The sequence below is a fragment of the Bos taurus genome, chromosome 3 (assembly GCF_002263795.3).
Source record: "Bos taurus isolate L1 Dominette 01449 registration number 42190680 breed Hereford chromosome 3, ARS-UCD2.0, whole genome shotgun sequence".
Taxonomy (NCBI): Eukaryota; Metazoa; Chordata; class Mammalia; order Artiodactyla; family Bovidae; genus Bos; species Bos taurus.
The window spans coordinates 78,529,902-78,542,074 of NC_037330.1; positions in this window are offsets into that span (position 1 = coordinate 78,529,902).

Here is a 12,173-nt window from a genome sequence, read left to right on the forward strand (position 1 = left end):
TTTAACACACAAATTCTGATCATATTATGAGCATTTATTTGTATTTCAGTGTACATAATCTTTAGTACAAGAATTACTGCTCATCACTATTTTCTCTTTCTTCCTGATACACAGTTTCTAATCAATAAGTATATTTCAATTGAATGAATAAAATAATAAATGAATGAATATAATATTTTAATATTATATATTTATGTTCTATTTCCCCCTTAATCAAGCTTGCTGATAGTTGGGAGAGAACAATGCTTCTATTTTGTTAGTCTTTTGAAAGAAAATATTTTATTAGCTTTTAATTTTTTAATTTCATGTTTCACATTTTTGTCTGTAGAAATCTCCCTCACCTGTTTGTCTGTATAAATCTCCCCTTTGTTTTGTTTGTTGTGAAATGCTTTCTTAATTACTAATATTCTTTCTTTCCTTTTTTATTCACTAGTGTATAAGTCTAAAAATGTATTTCTGAGTATTTTTTCAGCTATGGGTTTGATTATGAAGCATTCACCTTCTTACTATGTTCTAAATTATTTTCAGTTTTAGTTTTGTCTTCATCTTTGACTTAAGAATTATTTGGAGTGTTTCATAATTTCAAAATCATACAATTCTGTTTTCTTAGGCACCGATTAATTATTGATTTGTAAACTTAGAAGTTTATGATCAAAGATTAAGGTCTGTAAATTCTCTAATTTCTGGAATTTATTTAAGTTTTTCTAGGAGCCAAAACAGTAAAAAAAAAAATTTCCAGGTACAGAATATATAGTTGACAGTGTGAGTATTGGCTGTTAACAGCTCACAGCTATTCCTTTTTCAGAGAATTGCCCTAGCCAAATGGGCTGTCTCACGAAGGAGTTTATGTGCCCCTCTCTCTGACCTCCCTCCCCTACTCAGTCATCAGCAACATATAATGACTGACTTACACAGAGGACAAAGGGCTAGCCCCCTTTTGTCAAAGCAGAACCAGCAACGTGGTGCACCTCCTTCTCCGGGGCTCAGGCTGAACCTAGACTCCAGCTGAGAACATATGTTTGTTTGTTGCGGTTTTTCAGTCACTCAGTCATATCCGACTCTTTGCAACCCCATGTAACTGCAGCATGCCAGCCTTCCCTGTCCTCCACTATCTTTCCGAGATTGCTCAAATTCATGTCCGTTGAGTCAGTGATGTCATCCAACCATCTCATCCTCTGCCGCACCCTTCTCCTTTTGCTTTCAATCTTTCCCAGTATTAAGGTGTGTTTCCTTAGCTCCTTCCTTTGCTGTTTTCCTTTCTCTCTTTCTCCTCAAAACATTTCCTCAATGTTTCAGCTCAACTGTTCTGAGGGCTGCTGTAATAAATTGCCACAAGTTGAGAGGCTTATAAAAGCAGGCATTTATTCTCTTGTAGTTCTGGAAGCTAAAGTCTGGATCAAGGTACCATGAGGGCCATGCACATTGAGGTCTCTGAGGGAGCTTCCAGTGCTGTCTGCAGTTCTTGACATTTTTGGCTTGTAAAAACATGACTCTAATTGCTGCCTCTGTTGCCACATGGTGTTCTCCTCTCTGTATGGGGTAGAATTGTGTCTTTTCTCCTCTTCTTACAAGGACATAATTCAAAAAAGCTAAGGGACCACCTTATTCCAATATAATCTCATGTTAACTTACATTTTAATGATATCTGTGAAGACTGTATTTCCCAATAAGGTCAAAATCACAGGTACCAGAGGCTAGGAACTTAACATATCTTTTGGGGACACAGTTCAATCCCAAACACTGACCTAACATAATAAATGAAAATATCTATTTTCTATTTTAGGATATGTCATTCCCTCTACATGTAACTGCTAAATCAAGTTTGAAAAAAATTAGTAAAATTCTCCATGTCTTATTTTTCCCTTTTTAAAGATTCTATACAATAAATACTAAAATCTCCTAATTTAATCATTATTTACCAGGTTTTTTATTTTTAGGAATTTTTACTTTACATATATGACTGTGATTATTGGGTACATAAAGATTTGCTGTTGTTATACCCCCCCCTTCAATTTCCATCTCTACTAATAAATATTATTTTTCTTTGTTCCATCTGATACTTTTAAACTTTGAAATCTGCTTTTCCTTATATCAATACTGCTTTTCTTGTTGTTATTTGATATACAAAATTTGATGATTGTTAGTGGAGAAGGCAATGGCACCCCACTCCAGCACTCTTGCCTGAAAAATCCCATGGACAGAGGAGCCTGGTGGGCTGCAGTCCACGGGGTCGCGAAGAGTCGGACACAATTGAGCGACTTCACTTTCCTGCATTGGAGAAGGAAATGGCAACCTACTCCAGTGTTCTTGCCTGGAGAATCCCAGGGACGGTGGAGCCTGGTGGGCTGCCGTCTATGGGGTCACACAGAGTTGGATACGACTGAAGTGATTTAGCAGCAGCAGCAGTGGTAAAGAACCCATCTGCCAAGGCAGGAGACCTAAGAGATGCAGGTTCCATCCCTGTGTTGAGAAGATCCCCTGGAGGAGGGCACAGCAACCCACTCCAGTATTCTTGCCTGGAGAATCCCATTGACAGAGGAGTCTGGTGGGCTATCTTCCACAGGGTCGCACAGAGTCAGATGTGAATGAAGCAACTTAGCATGATGATTACCTTCTTTATGAACTATATCCTTTATTATTATATGAAATTGTATTAGTTAGCTCAGCTTATCACAACAACATTCCATAGACTGATGGCTTACAAACAAAGATTCATTTTCTCATAGTTCTGGTAGCTAGAAGTCCCAGATGAAGGTCTGACAAGGTCAGTTTCTAGTGAGAGCTCTCTTCTCAACTTGCAGGCTGCCATCTTCTCCCTATATCCTCCTATGGCCTTTCCTTAATGTGTGGTCATGAAAAAGGAGAGAGTAAAAGAGAGAGAGAAAGAATCACCTCTCTTCCTCTACTTATAAGGCCACTAATACTATCAAATTAGGTCTCGCCCTTTTGATCCCATTTAATCCAATGGTCCCCAGCCTTTTTGGCACCAGGGACTGGTTTCATCAGTTCAGTTCAGTTTAGTCGCTCAGTCATGTCCGACTCTTTGCAACACCATGGACTGCAGCACGCCAGGCTTCCCTGTTCATCACCAACTCCTGGAGCCTACTCAAACTCATGTCTGTTGCGTCGGTGATGCCATCCAACCATCTCATCATCTGTTGTCCCCTTCTCCTCCTGCCTTCAATCTTTGCCAGCATTCAGGGTCTTTTCCAGTGAGTTGGTTCTTTGCATCAGGTCACCAAAGTATTGGAATTTCAGCTTCAGCCTCAGTCCTTCCAATGAATATTCAGGACTGATTTCCTTTAGGACAGACTGGTTGGATCTCCTTTCAATCCAAGGGACTCTCAAAAGTCTTCTCCAATACCACAGTTCAAAAAAACATCAATTCTTTGGTGCTCAGCTTTCTTTATAGTCCAATTCTCACATCCATACATGACTACTGGAAAAACCATAGCTTTGACTAGATGGACCTTTGTTGGCAAAGTAACGTCTCTGCTTTTTAATATGATGTCTCGATTGGTCAGGGCTTTTCCTCCAAGGAGCAAATGTCTTTTAATTTCATGGCTGCTGTCACCATATGCAGTGATTTTGGAGCCCTCCAAAATAAAGTCTGTCACTGTTTCCATTGTTTCCCCATCTATTTGCCATGAAGTGATGGGACCAGATGCCATGACCTTAGTTTTCTGAATGTTGAGTTTTAAGCCAACTTCACTCTCCTCTTTCACTTTCATCAACTGGTTTCATGGAAAACAATTTTTCCATAGATTGGTTGGGGGAGATGATTCAGGCAGTAATGCGAGTGTAGGGGAGTGGCAGATGAAGCTTCAGTTGCCTGCCACTCACCTCCTACTGTGTGGCCCAGTTCCTAGGCTGTGGATCAGTATTGGTCTGTGGCCCATGGATTGGGAACTCCTGATTTCTTTAAAAAAATGTCTTTTTTAAATTTAAGTATAATTGAATTAAAATGTGTTAATTACTGCCATACAGCAAAGTGACTCAGTTATACATATAAACACAAACACACACACGCACATGCACACACACACATACATATATATATATACATTCTTTCTCATATTCTTTTCCATTTTGGTGTATCACAGGATGTTGAATATAATTCCCTGTGTTATACATCAGTCGCTCAGTCATGTCCAACTCTTTGTGACTCATGGACTGTAGCCCACCATGCTCCTCTGTCCTTGGGATTTTCCAGGCAAGAATACCGGAGTGCATTGCCATTTCCTCCTCCAGGGGATCTTCCAGACCCAGGGATAGAACCTATGTCTCTTATGTCTCCTGCACTGGCAAGTGGATACTTTACCACTGTTCCAAATGGGAAGCTTGTGCTATAAGTAGGACCTTGTTATTTATCCATGCTATACATACCATTCTATATATACTCATCCCAAACTCCCAATGCAACCCTCTCATGCCTCCCTTCCCCTGGGCAACCTCTTTATTTCCCTGAGTTTTGTTTCTGTTTATACATAAGTTCACTGGTGTCATATTTTAGATTCCACATTTAAGTGATAGCATATGGTATCTGTCTTTCTCGTTCTGATTTTCATCAGTTAGTATGATAATCTCTAGTTGCATCCATGTCACTGCAAATGGTGTTATTTTATTCTTTTTATGGCTGAGTAGTATTCCATTGTATGCTGCTGCTGCTGCTAAGTCGCTTCAGTCGTATATAGACGATAGCCCACCAGGCTCCCCCGTCCCTGGGATTCTCCAGGCAAGAACACTGGAGTGGGTTGCCATTTCCTTCTCCAATGCATGAAAGTGAGAAGTGAAAGTGAAGTCGCTCAGTCGTGTCCGAATCTTAGCGACCCAATGGACTGCAGCCCACCAGGCTCCTCCGTCCATGGGATTTTCCAGGCAAGAGTACTGGAGTGGGGTGCCATTGCCTTCTCCATTCCATTGTATATATATACTATACCTTCTCAAAACTACAATGAGGTACTACCTCACGCCAGTCAGAATGGCCATCATTAAAAAGTCTGCCAATAACAAATGCTTAAGAGGGTATGGAGAAAAGAGAACTCTCCTACACTGTTGGTAGGAACGTAGTTGGTGCAACCACTGTGAAAAACAATATGGAGTTTACTCAGGAAGTTAAAAATAGCATTACCATATGATCTAGCAATCTCACTCCTGAGCATATATCCAGACAAAACTACAATTCAAAAAGATACATGCACTCCTGTATTCATGTATTATCATGAATATCATGAATAGCAGCACTGTTCACAATAGCCAAGACTTGGGAACAACCTAAATGTGCATCAACAGGTGAACGGATAAGGAGTGAGTGTTAGTTGCTGAGTCGTGCCCGACTTTTTGTGACCCCAAGGACTGTAGCCCACCAGGCTCCTCTGTCCGTGGAATTTCCCAGGCAATAATACTGGAGTGGGTAGCTGTTCCCTTCTCCAGGAGCTCTTCCCAACCCTGGGATCAAATTCAGGTCTCCTGGATGGCAGGCAGATTCTTTACCATCTGAGCCACCAGGAAAGCCTTCTGGATAAAGAAGATAACACTATTTTAATGTTAATTTCCTCCTAATATCTGTATCTCCAAACATAATCACATTGGGGATTAGAACTTCCACGTATGAATTTGGGAGAGGACACAACTAAGTCCACAGCAGATATCATTCTTTTTCTATTTAATGCTTTTGGTCTTGAAATTTACTTTGTCTAATATTAGTACTGACATTGACTATTTGCTTGTGTCTCTGTGATATATCTTTGGCCAAAATTTCAAACTTAACTGAATTTCAACTCCTATTTTTCTTGTCTTTTGGTTTTCATTATGGATTCTTAAAGTCACAGGTAGCTTAAGCCAATTCATGTTTAATGAGTGACACAATATACTTGATTATATTCTATATAATCTTGATTATTATCCATACAAAGTATTTATTTTAATTCTTTTGTTTGCATAACCAATTCCCCTTCCTCACTTGTTAATTCAGAAATGTTACTGTGCTTTTCCATTTGCTGGTTACTTTCCACTTTCTTCTTGGATGTACAAAATCTTGACTTCTCTCTATTGTAATTCCAATTCCCCTCCTCCACTAAGATGAATCCTTTAGAGGTAGGGTAGTTAAACTATGGCCTGGGAATCAAATCTGTCCTACTGTGTGATTTTTATGGATCACTTGCTAAGAAGGGTTTTTACTTTTTAGATGGCTGGTAAAGAGTCAAACATGACCGAGCATCCACATGTGCATACACAAATTTTCAGTTTTATAGATAAAGTTTTGTTAGAATGCTGCCACACTTATAGTCCCTGAATGTTTTTGTACTTTGACAGAAGAGCTGAGTAGTTGTGACAGAGACTGCATGGTTTACAAGGCTGAAAATATTTACTGTCTGGTCCTTTATGCTTTGCTGACCTGTGATTAAGGACATTCTAATATCCTCTGGTTGACGCAACTCCCTAGAGTGGGTCCTTAGAAGGCTTTTGCTTGTGCTTGTAAACTGGGATATAAATAAAAGTTCAGCTATATGTTTAATTTTTTAGCTGTCCTAGCAAAGTAAAGTTCTTACTATAGAATATTTTTCTTTAAGGGAAAATATAATGTATTTCTATAATTAACATGTATTGTTATTTCCTAAATGGAATGATTCTAAGGTTAATATTTCTCATATGAATTTTAAAAATTATTTCTAAGCACCCTCTGCACAAATCAGGCTGGATATCCTGTGTTTTGATGGTTATGAGATCCACCCGTATCGCTGTGGGAAGCGATAGATTATCCTTTTTTATTACCAATAGAATATGCAGCTTAGAGCTTTCCATACTGGTTATGCTGGTTCCCTGCCTCCCTAAGTAGAGAAATGGCCTAGTGGGTGGGTAGAGAACCTCAAGTTTCTAGTTATGTCCTGCATTAAAATAAAATTGTAAAAAATTGTGCACAGTAGTTAAATTGGCAAGGAAAGAAACTGAGAAGAGATTGCAGGAAACTTTAGTCAGACACAGCATAGTTGTTGTTCAGTCACTAAGTCATGTTTGACTCTTTGTGACCCCGTGGACTTCAGGGTGCCAGGCTACCCTGTCCTTCACTATCTCCTGGAGTTTACTCGAATTCATGTCCATTGAGTCGGTAATGGTATATAACCATCTCATCCTCTGTTGCCCCCTTCTCCTCCTGCCCTCAATCTTTCCCAGCATCAGGGTATTTTTTCAGTGAGTTGGCCCTTCACATCAGGTGGCCAAAGTATTGGTGCTTCAACCTCAGCATCAGTCCTTCCAATGGATATTCAAGGTTGATTTCCTTTAGAATTGACTGGTTAGATCTCCTTGCAGTCCTAGGGACTCTCAAGCATCTTCTCCAGCACCACAGTTCAAAAGCATTAATTTCTCGGTGCTCAGCCTTCTTTATGGTCTGACTCTTGTTACATGACTTCTGGAAAAACTATAGTTTTTACTATATGGACCTTTGTCAGCAAAGTGATGTCTCTTCTTTTTAATATACTGTTTAGGTTTGTCATAGCTTTCCTTCCAAGGAGCAAGCGTCTTTTAATTTCATAGCATAGTTAAGCCTCAATAAAACTTTTAGCATAGTTAAAGCCTCAGTAAGCCTTCTAGTATTCTGTGTTCATGTAAGAGAAGAAGGGAAGAGACCATGTAAACTCAAATGGACACTAATACAGGAAAAAGTAAGTAGATAAGTAGCAGTAAGCAAAAACCTTAAAAGTAACTAAAAAAGTCTTGAAGTGGGAGACAAGAAATTCAATCAGAAGTAAAATAAAAAATAAGCAGAAGTTAGCAAAAAGAAGATAAATTCAGGGATGAGGATTATTTAATAATAAATGTGAACTTGAGGAGAAATGATTCAATATTTCTGACCCAAAAGAAAGCCAAAATGGGTGATTAAAACTTTGAAAAGAATATATAAGTAATCTAGAATATTACATTATGGGGGAGAGAAGAAATTGTTAAAACGTATGATCCTTTCTTTATTTCTGCACAAAGAAGTTGGGGGTGGACAGTGAGCCTTCTGTGATGGGTCAGACGTTTTATATACACTTTCCCTTTTGGTCTTCACAACAAGAACAGAAATAGTGATCACTGATTGTTGATCTGTGATAAGTAGCAATCATTATTACAATCATTTTTACCTTTGAGAAAGCTGAGGCTCCAGGCAGTAGCCACTTTGCCCAAAGCCACACAGCTAATAAAGTCTAGAAGCTAAAATGAGATTCACGTCTGTGAAATCTGTGATTTAAAATAAACAAACCTATTCACATTGTGGCTCAAAAGAAATGAATTCATAGGGGAGCTGAGGTGGAATGCAGCTGGAGGAATGGTTGGTGCATTTGACCCGGGGGACCACTTCTGGTGTTTGGGAAAGCAACCTAGTGGTGGGGCTGAGATCCTGATTGCAGGAGGTGAAAGGGAAAGCAGCCGAGGAAGCCGGATGTAGTGGTGCAGGCCACTTCTTTAAGAATTTCAGGAGCACAAAAGTGTAGTAGATTATCAATGCTATTTAATATTGAGTTTTCTTGATGCATTTTTTGATAATATCTATGGTCAAATCACAATGGTCAAATCACAATGCCAAGAAGGAAGACGTTCATTCTTTAATATGGCTAGATTTAAAATTCTGATTTCTCAACTTTTTTTTTTTTTTTTTTGGCCGGGGTGGGTGGCGGGGGGCGCGGGGGTTGGGGGGAAGGAGGGTAAGCTAAACCTATCCATGGGATAATTCCCAAGAGTGTTTTTTAGAAAATCAATGAGCTGAGATAGCTCAATTACCTGACATGTAATCTGTTGGACTCTGTTGTAAGGGCCTTTTATTATGTGTTTTCTTTAAGGTTTTTTTTTTTTTTTTTTTTACTAACGATGACAGCAGATGACAGTATTATTGACCCTTCGATTTAAGGTGCCAATATATTTAGGACTGAACCATTGTATTTCTTGTGATATCTGACAACAGCATCGGATCATATAGAATTTTTTTTGTTGTTTTAATGAAGAAAAAAAGGAAGGTATCAGTTAATTTTTGTTTGGGGAAAATTTTTCTCTATAGATTTTTGGAAAGGTTTCCTGCTGACGTTCCTAGAGTTAACTGAATATTCAGTAACTTGCAACTAGTACTGACTATACTTGCTGCAGCTGCTAATAAATATTTTATAAAGCAGGAGGAAGATATTAGGTCTCGATTTGGATGTCTGCCAAGTCTAAATTTCTCACCTTGTTGTAGCTCAGCTTCAACCCCACTTTTTCAGCTGCCCCAGGCAATGTACAACTGAACATTACGTTATTAACTTAAATTCAACAAGTGCAAAATCAAATTTAGTATTTTAGTATTAATTCTTCCTGCTGTATTTATTTTTGCTATAAGGATCATTAATTGAGTTGAGTTGAGTTCAGTTCAGTCGCTCAGTCATGTCCGACTCTTTGCGACCCCATGGACTATATATGGTATGCCAGGCTTCCCTGTCCATCACCAACTCCTGGAGCTTGCTCAAACTCATGTCCATCAAGTTGATGATACCATCCAACCATCTCATACTCTGTCATCCCCTTCTCCTCCTGCCTTCAAGAGTCTTCTCCAACACCAATGTTCAAAAGCATCAGGTTCAACTTTCTTTATAGTCCAACTTTCAAATCCATACATGACTACTGGAAAAACCATAGCTTTGACCAAATGGACCTTTGTCAACAAAGTAGTATCTCTGCTTTAATATGCTGTCTAGGCTGGTCATGGCTTTACCTCCAAGAAGGAAGTGTCTTTTAATTTCATGGCTGCAGTCACCATCTGCAGTCATTTTGGAGCCCCCAAAATAAAGTCTGTCTCAGTTTCCATTGTTTCCCCATCTATTTGGCATGAAGTGATGGGACTGGATGCCATAATCTTTAGTTTTTTGAATGTTGAGTTTTAAGCCAGCTTTTTCACTGTCCTCTTTCACTTTCATCAAGAGGCTCTTTAGTTCTTCACTTTCTGCCATAAAGTTGTTGTCATCTGCGTATCTGAGGTTATTGGTATTTCTCCCAGCAATCTTGATTCTAACTTGTGCTTCATCCAGCCCGGCATTTCACATAATGTACTCTGCATATAAGTTAAATAAGCAGGCTGACAATATACAGCCTTGACAAACTCCTTTCCCAATTTGGAACCAGTCCATTGTTCCATGTCCAGTTCTAACTGTTGCTTCTTGACCTGCATACAGATTTCTCAGGAGGCAGGTCAGGTGGTCTGGTATTCCCATCTCTTTCAGAATTTTCCACACTTTGTTGTGATCCACACAGTCAAAGGCTTTGGCATAGTCAATAAAGGAGACATAGATGTTTTTCTGGAACTCTCTTGATTTTTCTATGATCCAATGGATGTTGGCAATTTGATGTCTGGTTCCTCTGTCTTTTCTAAATCCAGCTTGAACATGTGGAAGTTCACAGTTCACATACTGTTGAAACCTGTCTTGGAGAATTTTGAGCATTACTTTGCTATCGTTTGAGAACATTACTCTGTGAGTGCAATTGTGCGATAGTTTTAACATTCGTTAACATTGCCTTTCTTTGGAACTGGAAAGAAAACTGACCTTTTCCAGTCCTGTGGCCACTGTTGAGTTTTCCAAATTTGCTGGCATATTTAGTGCAGCACTTTCACAGCATCATCTTTCAGGATTTGAAATAGCTCAACTGGAATTCCATCGCCTCCACTAGCTTTGTTCATAGTAATGCTTCCTAAGGCTCACTTGATTTCTCATTCCAGGATGTCTGGCTCTAGGTGAGTGATCACACCATTGTGGTTATCTGGGTCATGAAGATCTTTTTTATATAGTTCTTCTGTGTATTCTTGCCACCTCTTCTTAATAACTTCTGCTTCTGTTAGGTCCATACCATTTCTGTCCTTTATTGTGCTCATCTTTGCATGAAATATTCCCTTGGCATCTCTAATTTTCTTGAAGAGATCTCTAGTCTTTCCCATTCTATTGTTTTCCTCTATTGCTTTGTATTGATCACTGAGAAAGGCTTTCTTATCTCTCCTTGCTATTCTTTAGAACTCTGCATTCAAATGGGTACATCTTTCCTTTTCTCCTTTGCCCTTAGCTTCTCGTCTTTTCTCAGCTATTTGTAAGGCCTCCTGAGACAACCATTTTGCCTTTTTGCATTTCTTTTTCTTGGGGATGGTTTTGATTACCATGTCCTATACAATGTCACTGTGAGGTAGAGACGGCACTTTAGGAATGTCTATTGATATGAAAAACACCCAGAAAGTTCAGTAGGCTTCAAATGTTCATTTTAAAATTGAGATACAATGACACAACATTGTATAAATTTAAGGTGAACAACATATTAATGATACATTTATAGATTGGAATAGGTGTTAGCTGACACATCTATCAAAAGTTCCCATCACAAAACTGTTTTTTACTAACCAGCATTCCTCCAAGATAGTCACAATTAGTGAACTTTTACTATATGTTCTTATGTTGTTATAATAATTGCTAAAATTCATCATTGACTATCTGAGTTACAGTATATGGCAATATGCTGGAAAACTGCTTCCTTTTTTGCTTTTTAACTGCCATCATGTTGTAAGGTTTTGAATCCTAATACAGCCTAGGACAGATGGTAAGAAATTACTTCATGGTTGAGATTTTATAACTTTAAAAAATAAGGCAATTTTTATAGTGGACTTCCTACATACTAAAAAAAATTTCTTCACATGATTTATTCATGCAAAATTGCTGTATGATTTCCCCTGCTATTGTTCTAAGAGGGGAGATGTTCATAAATAGGCAAAGAAAATAGAAAATTCATTTATGTACTATACTTAATGATCTAATCCAGATTCCAAACTGGCTATGGAGATTGACAAATTTTGGTTGTGATAAATTATTATACAGATGTATTCCCACTAACAGAAAAAAAGGCACTAACAGAAAAAAACAATGAAAATTGACGAGTTCATTTTGAAATGCTACTTTAAACGCCAGAACAAAGAGAAGAAAAGGGATTTTAAAAGTATACTTAAAAAATATGCACTGTCTTGAGGGGAAAATAAGACATCAGTACATAACTATAAAGCATTGACTGCTTGTCCATTTGTTAAATTCGTTTTGATATGAATTACACATCATTTTTTCCTTAGGAATATAGAGTTGCTAATTTTCTCCATATGTGTACAATTCGTCTTTAACCTTTAACAAATGTCCTCT